General features: G+C 31.9%; 1 protein-coding gene across 1 annotated transcript in view; it reads right to left on the reverse strand.

The window, feature by feature from the left end:
- Positions 1 to 17,545, reverse strand: part of LOC124362826 (serine/threonine-protein phosphatase rdgC-like) — a 137,034-nt gene extending 119,489 nt beyond the window's left edge. The window contains exon 1 of the mRNA XM_046817662.1: positions 17,482 to 17,545. The gene's annotated coding sequence lies outside the window, so the exon portion shown is untranslated. The remainder of the gene's footprint in view (positions 1 to 17,481) is intronic.
- Between the last annotated feature and the right edge of the window lie 1,605 nt (positions 17,546 to 19,150).

The raw sequence follows: 19,150 nt of genomic DNA on the forward strand, positions 1-19,150 counted from the left end.
CATTCTGTGTCTACCAGTTCGGTAGTTCCCCTACCTCTGGTCTTATACGAATGAATGTCTTGGCCAGTTAGTAGTCATGGCACATTTAGACATACAGAATAGAACAGAGTTGTTTCGAAAATGTAGAGACTTGGTAGAGTCAACAGCTGCAACTTTTTGATGGTTTCTCTACAAGACTCTCTGATATTCAAACGAGCAATTACGAATAATCGCTCGCTTTTGCAACTTGAACACTTTCATCAACTAGTTGCTTGCACTCGCACCTCACAATATCACTCCGTAGGTAAACCCCATAAATCAAGCCATAATACGCCCTCATCAAAACCTGAGTCGGGCAATACATGGCTGATGATCTCAAAACATAAATACCTGAGGATAATTTGGTGCAAACATGATCAATGTGATCATTCCATGTCAACCCTCGATCTAGTTGTATTCCAAGGCATTTATTGCTGTAGACGTCTTCCATCATTGAATCTACCAACATGACGGCAGGGCTACATTCTGTGTCTATGAACAGAGTAAAGTTCATGACATTGAATTTTGAAGTGTTTGTTTTGAGATTGAGGCTGTTGAAATGTTGAACGAAATTGTTGATTCAACAGCTGCAACTTTTTGGTGGTTTCTCTACAAGACTCTCTGATATTCAAACGAGCAATTACGAATAATCGCTCGCTTTTGCAACTTGAACACTTTCATCAACTCGTTGTTTGCACTCGCACCTCACAATACCACTCCGTAGGTAAACCCCATAAATCAAGCCAAAATACGCCCTCATCAAAACCTGAGTCGGGCAATACATTGAGGTTGAGGCTGTTGAAATGTTGAACGAAATTGTTGATTCCAACAACAGTTCGTTCTTCCAAAAGAGATTTTGGTTTTCCAGTGAAACGAAATACAGGATTGTTAATAGAGATCATAATTAATATGCTGAACCAGAGATAACAATCAACTTGCATTGAATGAGTTCTATAGCTAACCCAAAGAAAAGAAACTAAACAACAGTAACATGGCAATAGTTATATTGAATTATTACAATAAATAGTTTTAATTCGAAATATATAACAAGAGCATCATAGTGCAACAATAGTATGAATTCGAGGGTACTGGCTACAGCGTATTAAGGGAAGGGAAAGATTGAGCTATGATCAAGTTGATTACGTTTTCATCTTCATTGCAATATATTGGCTGAATAATATATGCTAGCATTTAGGCATCGGCAAGAAAAGTGGGAATTTAAGAGTGGCTTATGAAACTCACGGAAATTTTGCACAATAATATTTCAGATCACAGTGTAAATATGTTTTTCACACTCAACAGCAGTAGTATATCAATAACACACCATCAAATATCTCACATCATACTAAAGTGTAAAGGACGTGTTTATTCAGTCCTGTCAAAGCAAGACTAGAAACGCTAGCAAGACGATAAACAGTTATGTCACAGCTGTTTACATGAGAGAGAGAGTGAGAGAGAGAGAGAGAGAGAGAGAGAGAGAGAGAGACTCTGTTGGCCTATATATAGCCACTGGCCTAGTGACTGACCATATGTCTAGAATAGATGAGATCACAGATTTTCTATTTGGATTTTCATCTTACTTTTTGACAAATGCCATGATATGAATATTAATATACATATTTATTACGCTACGGTAGTGATCCGCTTTTAGTGAGAAATTAGTAAATTTCCTTTTCAACACAGTTAGTTGGAAGAGAGGAAGATATTACACTGTCATCTTGATGTATCAAATGCAAGATGTAATTAATACATTTTAAGGTACATTCTGGCAGGTGTATTAGTTTTTCGTGTTAAATATATATTTTTATTAAAAATTATGAAGGTCCACCAACCTTTTACTGTATCGAATCTCCTTCTCCTTATTCTGTGTGATAAGATCCTCAAACAAAGGATAGTGCCTTACAAGGAGGGGCAGACAGAATAAGATCCTAAAAAGGGGACACCAGGATAGGCACAGTAGGATACTAACAATAATTTTAGTGATATGCATTTGTCATTCTCGTACTCGTGAATTGCATTCTGGACTTGCATCCTGTGCAGTGAGAACGCCTGGAATGGGTTCTAAGTAGCTTTTGGGTGAGTTTGAACCCTTTCCTTTCACTTCTTTTCTTCTTTCTGTTCTTTATTTTTGAAAGCATTAATACCTTCCCCACCTTATTAAGAGGATAGAATCCTTGAAACATTGTGTTATACCTTTTGGAACATATAATGATATCAACTGTCTAAAATCCTTTACAATAATCTTATATTTTCTAGCTGTTTGAAAACAAAATTATTTAAATCTAAGTTTGCAATAAGCTATTTCAAAATGATATGTCTCATGTCAATATTTACAAACTATACATGTTTCAAAATATAAAAAAGGAATATTTTTGTAAAGCTATAAATCAATGTAACCTTTAAAAAGCTATCCAAAGTTAATTTACTTTTAAGTCACATTTATTCTACATTGTCTCCTTGAAACAAGTATGCGTACCATTTATTACAAAAATGTTCTACATCACTACATGAAAGTAACTAGTGAAACCAACATTAACTTGTGTCAGGAAAGAAAGTCATTATAAGATACTTTCTACCTTAGTAGCTTTGATGTACTTCTAGCAGAATGCTTTGACTAAAGTTCTGACGAGACGGTTACAAGCGGTGCGGGTACCTTTGTAGAAACTAGATGTACAGACAGAGGCAAATGGCTTCCTCTGTCATATGAGTATGGTAACTTAAAGGATGAGCCATTTAGAGGTAGGAGGTACAAAATGTATAAATATGATCATAGCAACTGAAGTCGTTCTTTACTCTCATGATATTTTCAATACAATAACAGTAAAATAATGTGAATCAAGAATTCATAATTAGGGCAACACTCTTTAAAGTAGTATCCGAAACTGTCTGATCTACGTCCTTGATAATTTTAAGAATAGGCCTTTCCTATTAATGACGACTTTCGAATCAAGATTATGCTCTTCATTTTGAATTTAAATCTTTCAAGGCTTATATGATTTTGCCACTTCATATAAGCTGAGAAACCCTTCATTGCAATCAGTCCTAAAAGGGCCAACGGTTGCTTCCAGAGCGACAGGGATATTAAGGATGGTAAGTTGGGGGTAGTGGCCGCTTCTTGTCGAGATTCTACTAGGAGGTTTACACTACATCTGTGTTTTTATTTTGGAAGAAAGATGTTTTACCATTAATATATATTTAAATCTCTTCCAATAACACCGGGCAGGTGCAAGTACCGCCTTATATTTAGATTAGCAGCAGCCTCACTAAGGGAACTCCACACAGTACAAAACTCCTTCGCATTTAACCGATCTATATATATTCTGACGCAGTAACTCAACTTTTGCTGTTAGTATGTGCTGCACCCTGACGGGATAAGATGAAATTGATACATAATTTTTCTTACATCCCGTAGTGGATGGAACTGGAAAATATAAACCAGCCTGAATTAAAATTTCCTTTATATGTTACTGTCACTTAATACCGAAGTTAAACTTATTATATCGGGACTATTTTACATAATTCAGGTTGCACACGACACTTTGGTACGTGCTATGGTTTTGGATCTGTATGTTACACGTATGTTTTTTTGTGAATTTCGTTTAATTTATGCACTTGTTTTTCTGTAATAAAGTTAGTAAGAGTTCAATTTACTAATAAACCTTCATTGACCTAAAACATGGCTTACTCTCATGACCACATTCTTCAGTTTTGCGAAAGAGTGAACTACTGCTAGCTCAAAGAAAGATTACCCCAGACTGTTTCATTGGACTGAGCAACACTACATTTCTCTTTTCCTTTCTCCTGTTTTTATGGTTTTCAGCATTATCTCTACTTACACTCAGCTAAGTAGTATAAGTATCGTGTTCAATTCAGTACGGGGATGGCTACTTCGGACTCACTTCTTTTCATCTTATCTTCTGCTGGAGAAGAAGGCGTGTTTAGCTCCGTTTTTCCGAGACTCCTTTAGGCAATCACAATCCCTAACTTGCTTTTTATTGTTAAGACACTAAATTGCCATTTCTGGTAATGTAACTGAGTGAGACGAAAATGGATCTCTTCATATTTCAGCTGGAAACAGGAAAAACTTCCAGTGAAGTTGGCTACCGCTGTGTACACAGACACTTCCTAATTTAACGACTCTCGGACAAGTTCAAGGTGCCAAATAAAATTTAATTATATGCAATTCTCTCCAAATCGTGACAATAAGTTGAAGATTATGCCATTATTTTGTATAAATATTTTCAAATAAACTTGTCATGTTCAGATGGCAGATTTTTTTAAATATTTTGAGTTTTTTTCGGTGGTACTTTTTTTCAATTTATAAGTGTCAATTGTTAATATTAGAAAAAGCAAAAAGCTTTCGAACGGTATGTCGTTATGCAAGTGTTTCTTTCCATATAAGATACAGCAGCAAAATTTTTTAAATCTAAAAACTTTGCGGAAACATTTTTAAACATGAGTATAAGACATGTGGCACAGGTATTTATACATTATTAAAGCATTGATTTTAATTAAAACTTTGTTTCCATCTTTTTTAATTAAAAGTTATTTAAAAAATATGTATTTTATTACGATTCAGGCATTCTTCTTTGTAATTGCAGATCACCATTTTTTAAACTTAGCTAGATATGTATAATAACCTTGTAATATATAATACAAGTGCAATTGATATAAATTACTACATTATGATAAGCTCAGAAGTCAGTGATGCTGAATCGCGAGATGTTGTTATTCACTCGCTATTCCTTACAGCGGTTTAAAAAGTTTTAGAACAAACCTTAAAACAGCTAATCAACAATGATACTTATATTACGATGCCAAAGATTTTTTTTTTATGCAACCATTTTACTTAGGTCAATGCCAACAACTGCATGTTGGTCAGTTGCTTTTTTGTCTTAAAGTCAATTTTATATTCTATCTTTTAACATTTTTGATTATCCTAACTTGGAATGTTTTCCGTGTGAGATGCTCTGCGTTCAAGTGAGCATTACATGTAAAAGTTCTGAAAGCATTCTTCTAAAACGATAAGAATATCAAAAGCTTCAGCATTCCTGAATTCCATTTCCAAACCAAATGTATGTGCCTTATGTATAATAAGAATATTACAAGAGGACTAATAGTACAAAATTGGAAAATAACAACATAACACTGGCGCTTCTAAGGATACTTAATAAAATCTTGGAAATTAAGAAACAAATATTTGTATATTTTAGATTTGTACTGCACGTTTTATATAATGTAAAAATACATACATATGCGTATGTTGCAAATTAATTCCTAAAATCAGTATAAGAACGTACAAGATGATATAACATATTATGTGATATCGCTACAGTAACAATCTGCAACAGAAGGGTTCACTCTACAACTGATGTTGAGTACTTACATCGTGTTAACAATAACCACCTTCAAGACGCTGTTTGTCGACCCTCTAGAAACACTCGTGGCGGTGACACTACACCACACCTGAACTACAAGTATCTTGTAACGAAGCAGCAGTTATTTTACAGCACATCATCGTCAAAACCTAAAGTATCTTTATCAGTGTCTACTAATAAGCTTCTACTTTTCCTTCTTAACTCAGTGTTATACTTTTTTTTCTTTTAAATGTTACGTTACCCAATGTTTACTACTTATGCTTATTGAATACATACAAGAATATTGTAAATCAGTTTCAAAAAAATATTGTAAAAATTCGTTCTTAAACTTAAAGACAGATAAGAGTAAAAACGATTTAAATACGTAGAAAAATTAAATTAAAAGCAATTAAAATATTGTTATTCCTTTAAGCGATTGTATTAAAAGATTTAGTACAATATAATGATAAAAAAATTTAATTATTGCTATCCGAATGTTCATGAGTAATTTTAGCAAATGCTTTGCAGCAAATTATTTTGGAAACATTTCTGTAATATAATGAATAGAAGTAACACTACTTCAAATATATTAGTAAAATCTATTTCAATACGTAAACACATGCAGTTAAACTCAATTAAAATATGTTTTCTATCTTTCAGCATTTATTTAAATTAAAATATACAGTACAGTAAAATAATAATAAACATCTACTTTAATAATATTAAAATGTTTATGAATACTTCCATTAAATTGTTTTGGATACATTTATGTCATCTCATGAATAGAAGTAATTTTACTTCCCTCAATATCAGTTGATTGGAAATGCTTCTGAAAAAATAGGTCAGATTCAATTCATTAATCAATACTGATTCAAGCTGTAATTACAATCCCTTTTAAAAGCGATGAAATTGAAATAGATGATTCATCTTTTTATTGTTATACATACCTTGATAGATTAATCAACTCTTGCAATAACTCAATCAGATAGATTATTTAGTGCTTTTATTGTCACTACCATTTAGTACTATGAACTAATGTATATATTTCACAGTAAATGAATGTTGGAATATAAAGGGTTAACCTTAAGGTACTGTTAAAGGTAGTGAGATATTTATACATTTTAATGCCACTCTGGCGTCTGGTAGTTGTTTACTGGATAGACTACGGGGCGTTAACAGTGAAACGCACAACATACACCAAAATTATTAAAATATTATTTGAATTTTTACTTATTTACATTTGGTTTTAATTAAATTTTGGATTTGGATAAAAATATATATGAATGCAATACCTTTAATTCTCACATGTATTACTTAAACTAACTAAACTTAAAAAAGCTCTGAATGAATTTTAGAGCAGGATACTTGATTGCCACTTTCAATAAATTATAAATTATAGTATGGCAGTTTTTATTGCTCGGTTGTAATTTTGCTTACGCACAAATATACTGAGATTATTTAAATTCGTATCAGCTTAATATGTTTGTCCAAATAAAGATAATTTGATTTGACAGGAGTACATCATTGTCATCTGTTACACACGTTTTTATTATCATAGATTTTGGAAATCCACCAAAATTTTTATACCACCACCAAAATCTGTCTTACTGTATTACATTTAATGCAGTAATCTGATGTTTTGGTCCTGAAACCAAAGTATGATAGACCTTTTCGTCTTACGTGTTGAAAGCAAATCTATTATTTTGTCCATACAACTCTCCAATCTAACTACAGTTTCGAGCGGTTCACTAGTAAGAGTATCCATAGCAACCCCAAAGTATTTCGACATATTATTCTAGAAATCAGATTTAATCCAATTAATCAAGTGTGCAACAATTAAAGGTCTGTAAGGTCTTTTAAAGTTTTTTTTTCGAAAAGTGGCAAAACACGCAATATGTGGTAAACGTTCTCTAATAATATAAGTATAACAATTTTAAAATTGTTTGGTTCCATCTAATTTTAGTATGTTACTATTGTTTCTTCAGGATACGGTAGTCATTTTACATCTTCAGCTGCTTTGGTAGAGGTTGAAATGGGGTGGCATCAAAAGGGTTAAAATATAACACGATAATTTTTTTCAAATCATATTTATCTTAGCTTTACACACTAAATCAACCATCAGATTTGTAAATAAGCTGTAAGTTACAGCTTTGAATCGCTTAATTTAGTTCTCTGACGGTGATCTATTATTTGTGTATCTATCGGTCAGTTTTAAATGTGTCAAGGTCAAAATAAACATGATCTGAGAAAAAAACTATCTTTTTTATATGTTAATTCTTTGTTAACCCCCAATTTCAACCTCCTTCAAAACAAACTTTCCTTATAAAAACCTCCCTATACTTTTCAAGAAATGCGAGGTTGAGTGCTTACAATCTATATTGGCCCTTGGCTATAAGACTGTTACCAAAATTTTACTTCTAAAAGAATCGTACCCACCGTATGAAATAATATACATGTGTGGCAAAATAAGTCATAGCAGCTGGTATCGATACCACAGAAAACACACAAAGAGAAAAAGAGAATTAGAGACGCACAGGAAGAGAAAGAAGGCTGAGCTATACTTAGAACATATGGCAAGTACATCGTTATTCACATCAGCTGCCACAAACAAAACTAGATACTGTAGTTGACAGTTTTTCAGTTGCATTAATTTAATGATAATACCAGTGCTACATCAGAACCTGAAATGTGGAACCCTTTTTAACTGATTCATATTAGCAATAACAACAAAGAAGAATAACAAACAATGAATATTATAAACAGTAAATGTTTATGGCAAAGTTGACTCTACATTCTAGAAGCTCTTTTCTTATCGGAATTCTTCATTCACTCAGTGATGTGGGTCTGATGATGTGTCCCTTAAACACGAAAGGCCTCACAAAAATAAAAAGTGTATTATTGGAGTGTTTGTTTCAAAGTAATTGAAGTTAACTACTTTAATACAACTGCAAACAATTAAAACGATACTCCCAGCAAGCATGTACGTACTAGTAATTTCTATGTTTGTTCGTTAGATCAGGAAAGGCAAAGGAAATGTAAATGATGGCCTGATAATTCTATAGTAATCCCTTTACCTTGTATATTCGATACAGTAGGACACGAGTTTAGCTTTTAAATAAAATTCAAGTACTCCATCCAGCTAATTCTGAAGAGAGATATTGGAACTATGAGTATATATTATTTGAAGTGCTGACGCTGATGCTATGAGGACTCCTTAGTAGCTGGCCCTTAAAATAAATGTTTGAATACTTTTTTAAATCCTAAAATTTTGGATCAATAATACTTATATGATAAGAATAAATGTGTATTCTAAGAATTTCATATTTTAAGCAATACTTTCTCTAAATAAGGTTAAAGTCATAATAGTCAATCTTGGCATACAACGTTACATACAATATCAGTGTAATATTCCATAATTTTATATCGGTTTTAGTTTAATATTATATCCTATACAATAATTGAGAAAACTATGTCAAATTCACCCTAAATCAAACATAATTTCTAACTCATTTCAACCTAATCTAGCCCACGTTTATAGAAACGAATTTCTATAGCTATGCACGAATGTTTATATATCTTATAAGGTTACAAAATGGTGTAATTCCTTATGTAATGACAATTTTAAGTATAGTATGACGACTGATTAACCTCAATAACTAATAATATACTTTTCATTAAGTAACTGGAAATAGCTTAATCTACATACGAAATCTGCCTTTCTTCCTTTTGCTGTCGGAAGTGCTATTGTTATACTCCAATTTCGATATGACATTGTTTGAATATATACATACATTTCAACGCAATGTATAAAGGAAAAAGATTAAGCTTATTTACGATTATTAATCCATTATTATTTAAGATTAGGAAATTTTTACAATGACATCTGGAATGCCTTAGCATATTTTAAATTTCAAGTGACCTTTTAGGAGGTTACGCGGTTTAATCATACAGCTATGATCACTTATGATTTCGAATGATTAAAGCATTTGAAATAAAACAGCAAGACTTTAGATTAAGTAACATAAGAAAAATTGCTTTGGAAGAAGTGTATTTTATAAATATGTTATAAATCTTGCATAATGTCTCTATATAGCCCTTAGCTGCTGTGAACGGAGGTACTCAAAGGCAACTGTATCTCCTCGCATACCTCAGTGATCTCCATTATCAGATAACCAAGTGTATCAGCCTTTGTATGGTTCTGCTTTGTGTTGATTGTTCCTGGGTTCACTGGTTTTGACATTATTTAGAGATTACATGAAATATCCTTCATTGTGAATATTTTAAAATTATTCATATACTTTAGTTTAGTTTTTAATTTATTCCAATTGCAGTATTGGTTACCATACAACCAACACATGAAAAGTAGTAGTTTGATTAAAAGTTTTAAGGTTTTAAAGGTTGCATTTAAGTAAAAGTAATACTATTTATAGTGGTAGAATTACAAGGTACTCAGTGCAATAAATTTAAAAATCTGTGTTGGATTCCCAAACGATAAATGTCTTAAAATCCAATAGTTATTCAGTTGGAAAATGTCTGTGATATATTAATATCAAACAACAGACAGCTATTATTATCTCAGTCATTATTATTAGGCAATATTATTAAAATTTGCCATATTTTTTATTGCTTGAAACCTTATAACATTATATTAGTACAAATCTGACTTTTTATTCAATAAACCCAGGATCCAGTTTATAAAATTACAGTAGAATTAGGTTTCCAAGTTAAAGTCAGCTACTAGGAAAATATCGTAATATAATTTTAATTATAATTTGGTCTATGTGAAATCTAAGTTATAGCTATTACCAAGTGATAGTTATTTATCAGTAATGCCAGACGACTGATAAATAACTACTGCCCTACTTGAGGCCTGTTATACATGTGCAGTATAATCGCTTAATTTTATAATAGTTTTAAAAATGTTGTAGCATTAGCAAACTATTCTGTTTTAAATTAAATTGTAATATGAATAAACAATTATCTGCCAAACGTCTTCTACATTCAATAGAAACACAGACACCGCAGCTGCTCTACTTACCGATGAAACCCATCAAGCCAACGCAATCAAGAACGTACTTCAGTCGAAGGAGTGTGACCTGCTAATTAGGGAATACGATGTTGCCTTGTCTCTAGGTATAACTAACTTAGATTGTCTCTTAGACGAACTTGTCTTTCATGTATTGATTGGCTGCTCACATTTAGTTTCCTACGCCAGTTCTATTCCTTCACTATTCTCGAACAGCAGATTTCTCTTAGACGAACTTGTCTTGCATGTATTGATTGGCTGCTCACATTTAGTTTCCTACGCCAGTTCTATTCCTTCACTATTCTCAAACAGCAGATTTCTCTTAGACGAACTTGTCTTTCATGTATTGATTGGCTGCTCACATTTAGTTTCCTACGCCAGTTCTATTCCTTCACTATTCTCGAACAGCAGATTTCTCTTAGACGAACTTGTCTTTCATGTATTGATTGGCTGCTCACATTTAGTTTCCTACGCCAGTTCTATTCCTTCACTATTCTCGAACAGTAGATTTCTCTTAGACTTAGACGAACTTGTCTTTCATGTATTGATTGGCTGCTCACATTTAGTTTCCTACGCCAGTTCTATTCCTTCACTATTCTCGAACAGCTGATGACAAAACCAAAATTCCTAAGTTTTTGATCTATAAATACATGAATCATACATAAATAGTCATATATACTACTAAAGTTCATATTAAAACAAATTAAATCATATTTTTATCACCAAGTCTAATTGCATAATCTTCATGTTTTTTTTTCAATTTTTCATGTTTCAGGTGAGAAACTAAAGCTAGTAGAATTAAATGCACGTCGATTGTGATAGGTGTATTTCACAAACTCATTCAGCCATTACAGTTGTCCGTGGAGCCCGGTAAATGCCTGGGGACAAAACGTGAGAGAGCGGCGACAATTGGCTAACCACGACTACTGAATGTGGCAATTACATGCGAAATGTCGACCGTGTCACTGTCGCTGTTTGTCTGCCCGAATGCCAATTTCTGGTCATCGTTACACCCACTATATACTGTTTGTCTATTTAGGACTTTATTTAGTTATGCAACAATGTAAAGTTAAATAATATATTGATGTCTAACATGTTGATAACCGGGCTCGTTATAATATCCGTTAGGAAATTGTAAGTTTTAAATTTACTTAGCACCATTAAAATTTTTACTGTACACAAATTGCTTATTTACTTATGTTGAGGGCTTGAAGGTAGTAGATATTTTTTTCATCATGCAATTGCTGTTTAGTTGGGAAATTATTTTTATATTTTTAATTCATAGCACTTTAAGAAAACTTCTTATCTAAAAACAGAAAAGTAGGAAAAAGGATTATTTATCACGCTGCGATGAACTTCAGGCATATACATTATTGTACAGCTGTCTAGCTATAATACATGTAGTTAAACTATTAAACTTAAAAAAAATCTGGTAATTATGCCCAAATAAAAACTACTGAAGATAAACACGTCCAATTTGTTCAATATGCAGATTCAGGGATTAAAATGTTTTTTTGTTCATTTATGACTTAGAAAGTGTATTAATATTTAGTAATTATCTTCTTAGGGATATACCATTTCCCATGAATGCATGTACACACGGTAAAATATTTATGGTCTTAACTTCAAAGATTTTTATTTTGGGCTGATAACATGCCCCACAAATCTGTTTTAATTAACACTTGGTTAAAAGAAGTATTTTTCGTTTAAACACTATCGTGGTGATATATAAAATATTTATCTGAAACTTAACATAATTTACTAATTAGTATATTTGTAAGTCCCTTAGTGTTTAGATAAGTTCTTATAATTGTGTGTGTGTTTTGTTCTAAGGATAACAAAACTAAAATATAGCTAAACTTACTACGTACCGTATATAAAAATGTTTCTTTTAATCTTGTGCAATAGTTTTTAGACAGTTTGTGATAAATATTTTCTTACCGTCGTTACAGGAAGGTCAAGCGTTCTTATCATCAGTTGTTTACATTCTTCATTAGGAAACACTCTCCCCCTTCTCTTATAACCTTTTCCTTTCCCCTAATCTATTACTGTTCCATCAGTTGTTTTAATGCCAAAAACTTGATTTATTCCAAGACGTTTCCTAATGATATTGTCACATTTATCAAAGCTTAATTGTTTAAGATCCTATGCGTACATATATTTTAATTAACTATCCAGTAGCACGCCACTGTAAGTGTTGCGTAACAGACTTCGCTTAGTTCATATGCAAAATTTCAATTTTACAGCTCATTTTATTCTTAAGATCATAAAGAAAGATGTTACATACCCCCAGCCCCCCTCCCCCAGAGACAAAAACAATACATCAGATACTGAGTGAGGGCTTAACGACGCTCAGCCTAATTCCATGGTTAGATATGCACCTTAATAGAACTCATTCTCATGTATGTTTCATACAAAGGTGTTTCATGTCAAAATTTGAAGTCTGCAGAATGAATCTTTCTTAAAATATCTTTCCACAAGTTAAATTAACTTTTTTTTATTCTTCCACATTTAATTTATTTTAATTCATTTGAAATTAATGACATTTGAATGAATAAAAATTGTCTTTTGTATTTTTCATTAAGTTGGGTTTTATGACAGTATTAAAATATTATAAATACTACAAGACGATGAATGTATTTGAGGTAGTTAGACTACATGTGTTAATATGTCACTTGATAAAACCTCACATGATTATACTCAGTTTGCTTACAAATTGATTTATTCTGCTACATTATCATTGCTCTCGTAGTTACGTGTAAGATCAATGTAAAATATTCGTTAATGCTCAGCCAACGTTAGCTTATTGCAACGTTTCAAGTCTATAGGTCAGTTCTCTTCAAGTTATCGAGCAAACAGACAGACAGATAAACAAACCGAGATGACATTGTTAGGCCCCTCTACTTTAATTAGAATAATATAGGAAATTAAACTAAAAAAAAACTAAAACTTACGTGATCTACACTACCCAGCATTTAAATAGCTCCATATATCAATGTATTGTTATTTTTTTTAAATTAATTTAACACAAAACAATTCAAAAATCAATGTGTTAAATGTAGTTGAGGATGTATTATTCGTTAAAGGCATTAATTTTAATCCTCAAACTAGTACATTGTATTGCATTGTATTGGATTGGCCTGGCCCTATTCATTAGGTTGAAATATTTAGTATTAAGACATGAAATATATCATATTTAGTTATTACTAGAACTAATTTAGTATTCATAGCTTCCATAATGTTCGTGATGATGTCATATATTTTCCTTGTACGTAAGTAACTTCATCAAATAAAAACTGCAATTCGTTGTATTGTGATGGTTTTAATATACATTGGAGGAAATATTGCCAATTACGAGCAAATTGAACAAACTGTCAAGTATTTCAAAGTGAGCATTCAGTTTCCAATCTCACGGGAAAATTGCTCTGACACGAGTTCTTTGTAACGTACATCTGTCACAGTGACAGCATTATGTTTTTAAAATATACGTAAAATATCTAGCAAAGTGTTCATATTCACTATACATGAAAATTAAGCAGTAAAACAGTTGTAATTAAATTGTAACTGTAGCTACTGGCCGGTTCCACAATTGAATAAGCCCTGACAGTTCTCGCCCGAGAACGCCGCGCCGCGCTGCGCTGGGTCTCCTGAGCCGGGAAGCCCCACGGTGACGCAGCTCCTGCTTAACTGGCTTACCGTCCTATATTTACGTGACACTTCTTCCTCATATTTCTTACCGTCCACTATTTGCAAACTTTTTACAATTCCATGAGACATTGTGGCCCATAGTTACATTCCATCCGTAATATGTTTTAGTATTGTTCGTTTAGTATAGTTTTAGTATTCTCTCAACATCTATTAAAGAGACTTTGTAAAACTATTGCTGTATTGGTTGGATTTAATAGTATGTTTTATCACCCAATTAAATGTTTTAAAACAAAATAGTAACACAACTGACTTAAACGGTTGACATTAGTGCTGTGCTAAAGGTATGCCAAGCCTGCAATGTGTACCTACTTATGATGAGTTTTTCAGACTATCTTCAGGGTAATAACTTGAGGCTTTGTACTTACAAGATATGTAATTAAAATAAATAACTCTTTCATATCAATTCTTCATACCAATTTTTTAATTGTTGTTAAAGCTGATAAAGGCCACAAACAAGGATCGATATATGAATAATCATTTTTTTATAATAACTAAACAATCCAGAAGTAATCAATTCAAATAAGCATAAACGTATGACATGAAATTTAGCATCTGAAACTGTATTCATACAAAATATAAATTTAAACAAGACTAAATTTCTAAAATTTGTAATCAACTTAAAAGTTGTTGGTTAGGACTACCTTATTTACAATTAGGTAATTTATAATTAGTGATGAATAACTAATTCGAAGTATTAAGGAAGCATTTAGATGTTTTAGTAACCAAGCTTATATTACCATAGAATGGACTCTATCAAGCCGTACTCTAATAGTCATTTCAAATTTAGTTTTGTCCAAAAATAAGGTTAGGACAAAATCCAACACATTTCGTCCCAAACTTGCTCATTAATTTAATTTTAGCACACGCATTTGGGCTAATTAGTGTATCAAATTTACAAATGGTATCAAAATCGGCTACTACAAAGATGTGTCAACTATAAACTCAACGTATTAATGTGTCATGTAATGGCATATTGAACAAGGGTATGAATATTTCCAGGATTTTTACAATGAAATGAAATGACTGATTGATTAAATACATCTATTTGGGTCAGCTGTGGAAACGGCTTTGGTTTAGATCCATTAATTACAGAATGGCCATCGTAACCGAGACTAACAATTCCCTAACTGACAGTTGAATTGATGTTAGTCAAGTAGTTATCGAGTTATCGCTCTTCAAACTCCCTAATGTAGATCCTCAAAATTCGCTTCACGTTGGTTGAGACTTTTACCATGTTTTTACAAAGCCCACAAAATGGTACTATTGTTTTAATGATGAAAAACGTTTTTAGGTTTCACAACTCACACGCTACTTTCTAGTAGCGTAATTTATTTCAGTAGATTTTAATTCCCAATAGTTTAAAATTTTTTTAGTTCCAGTACATTTAAATTGTCAAGGGATACTGGAACTTTAAAACCTATATTTCATTATTTTGTGTAACATGTAAAATGTTTTATGTAAAATTAAATAGCAAAACAACAAATATGTCATTAAATGAGCTTCAAGGGCAGTTGGATGACTTCTGTAACACATCATGTAACGAAAATTTCTCTACACAGATTTGATTGCTAGATTTGGGTAAACCTCTTATTCCAGCGTAGTGACAAGGTCAAGATGGCTTCGGACAAAATATCTGTAAAAAATCAAAACGAAATTTTTATGACGAAATGGAATAATTCGAATGAAAAATATGGTGCAAAGGTTCCTCGAAAACAACACGGTTTTAAGCTTTTGCAGAAGAACACCTTTAAACCTACGAATAGATCGAAATTCTTTAGTTTCGTATGCTCTTACTAGTCACTGCTCCCAAATCTAAAGCTAAAGCATAATAGTTTTGCAAGTAAAAAGTAATCTTCAAATTAATATAAGTCTTCATATCAATATTCATATTAATATTACTCGTGGAATCAACCACTATTACGGTTGAATGCATGACTAACATAAAGCAGCAAGAAGATGCATTTTCCACTTCAAAATAAAAATTATGTTTTTTTATGGATAGTATGAAAACCGTGGTTTATCACTGGATCCTTCAGACGCTTCTGAGATAGCAAAACAACTCTCACACAGCACTGTATGAAATATGCGGCTACTCTTACAAATAAATTCTCTACAAAGTTCGTTTCCGCCAACGTAAAAGCGACACAATGTTTGTAGCAGACAGTCACGTAAGTGTATCACTCATAAAGTTGTGCTAGTGTAGTTAGATTTGTTGACAAAATAATTTTATGAAATAAACTGCTTCCAACTTTTTGAGTATCCTTGCCACGAAACTCCAAAATAAATTGTCACAAGTAAGGAGGTCCGATTAAAAGACTTTTTTTGATTCGGCTAGACTACCGCAATCTCCTGTTTTCAAAATGCAGAACACATCAAGAACAAAAACATAGACTGACGATATTACATATAATTCATGTAATAAATGCAAAAATGTTATTATTTACATGACAAACGAGTTTACAGGGTATAGGTGGCAGGCTGAATGGCTTCAACCTCTACAAGGAGGTTTTAAAACGTTTGTAAAACTGTTGTATTCAAATCTGTCCACTGCTTTCATTTCCTTACGCAAATATTCTTATTTAAATGATTAATAGCTGTAAGGAAATTACCCTTCAAGCTGTAAGTGCAGTGCAGTGACATCTGTGGCATTTTGACATCCAATCTTGACAAATGCGACCGTGGTAGAGTTATCCACAAACTGTTTAACATATTTCCATAAATTCCCTCCCAAGAACTTATCCCTGTAATATCTAGGACATTAGAGTAGTTTATTATGATTTGTTCCTGTAAACGAATAAAATAATAAACACATACACTAATAATATGGAATAAACTAGGAATCTTCGTGCGTACGACTCTCTAACGGGGACGTCACGGGTTCGTTTCTTAGGGAGATGAATACAAATTGGTAAGTGAATTGGGATTTCCAGTACAAATGTTTAGAATGCTCATTCAAAATATCACTGACGTACAAATAATCCTTTTATAAAAAGAGGTGTCTGAAAAGTAAGTACGTATAAGGTACGCCTTTTTTAACTATAATATTTTATGTTGAAAAACGTTAAATGAATTACAACTGATATATTTTATATATTTTTAAACTTACTGTGCCAAAAAAAACCATTTTAATTTCTTAGGTTATCGCAGTAGGCTATATTGTTATAGTTTATAAATAAGATATATTAGTGTAAATTGATTCCCATTTTTCAACTTAAAAATTATACTACTCATTTTGGCTTGTACATTTATAGAGTTGAGTTAAATTATCTCTATACTTCTGTCAACCAAGCAATTTATTATTGTCTTCTAGGTGACTCGGTTCTCACTGTGTCAAATCATAAACTTTAAAAGTTTTAACAATAATTTACTCACCACAGTACGTCGTCCTCAATTATCCAGCTAAAACATCCAAATCTGTAACAGAAATTAAAATTCTTAACACGATACTGTATTTCAACTCTGAGGATTAAGAATATACATACAGTAACCTTGTAATAAATGTGTACTACAGTAGACTGTATAAACCTGTAATTCACAAGTCGGTGAGCCAGTAGCTGAGCCACGTGCAGGTGAGTTATTTTCGCCCACAGCTCCGTCAGTCCTCACCTCAGGTGACGCGGGGAACTCGGGCGAACTATTTTACATCTCTATAGCAAGTCTTTAACGTTCTTGTCACTAATTATCGCTTGAAAATCAGCTTCTCTGCATGCGGATGGCACACATAATTCCAACTTGACGTCCTTGACGTGTCGAGATATTTAGTGTGACAGAAGGATTGTTGTAACACTGTATCATTGTTTGATTATTCAAATTATTAAAATTAAACTCTGTACATCAATATATTATTTATAAAACTGTGTGTGAATTTGATTGAATGTTCAACCCGTGGAGAGCAACAAGAAGACCAGCTGAAAAGTCTTTAATATAGAATAGAATATAATTCATTTATTCATCAATCATACATGCATTCGGCTCCGCTAAGTTAGAATTTGTCGGCGGGGTCCACTTATAACAGTTATTGTGATATACTAGTGGAAGAATAAATACAATTATAATATAACATAAGTGCTAGAAAAGTACAATCTATTGAGTCTACCAGTGGCACAAGTGGGTAAATCCATGATAACGATCAAAAATTGGTTACTTATTTATACACCTTTACTGCTGTCCCCAATGAAATTAATCTAAAGATCATCGGCACACCACCTGCAAATCATAGCAATGTTATATTGCAGTTCTAAATTAATTATTATAGTTTTTCTTTATTATACTTAAAATGATTTGATTTAAGAATCACGTTAGGGTATGCCGTAGTTATATCGTATAGTTCATATGTACCTATATACTGAGTGTCCGTAAATTACACTATCGAAATTCACTATTTGATTTGTCTGGTGTAAATAATGGTCAAATTTGTCAGGTGTAAATAATGGTCAAATTTGTGAGGTGTAAATAATGGTCAAATTTGTTAGGTGTAAGTAATGGTCAAATTTGTGAGGTGTAAATAATGGTCAAATTTTTTAGATGTAAATAAATTGAACCCATTTATTCAATTTAAAGATATTATTCTTCCTAAAATTTGCAAACTTTCAGATAAATAGTAATCTAAGCAAAATAGGATTACTATACTTCATATGATATGCTTTTACTTATTTTGCCATGATAAATCAAATAGTGAAGTTTGATAGTTATTCATGGACACTCTTTAAGCGTACAATAAACATGAATTTAATAAAAGTTTAGTTGGGTATTTGGAAAATACATCAATAATGAATTTATTTCATTTAAAATTTTAGCATATATATAATGCTAATATATTATATTATATATATATATATATATATATATATATATATATATATATATATATATATATATATATATATATATAATAAAAGAAAAATACTTCACATTATTACTTTTATTGTTTAGAGAAGCCTCTAAGCCTTTATTTTTTGCATGCAGTCTAAATATAAAACACCTTGTCCTGATCTATACAATGTTACATATTTCGATTTTTAAATTATCTAGATTTTGTAAA

Source organism: Homalodisca vitripennis, chromosome 5 (assembly GCF_021130785.1).
Source record: "Homalodisca vitripennis isolate AUS2020 chromosome 5, UT_GWSS_2.1, whole genome shotgun sequence".
NCBI classification, from domain to species: Eukaryota; Metazoa; Arthropoda; class Insecta; order Hemiptera; family Cicadellidae; genus Homalodisca; species Homalodisca vitripennis.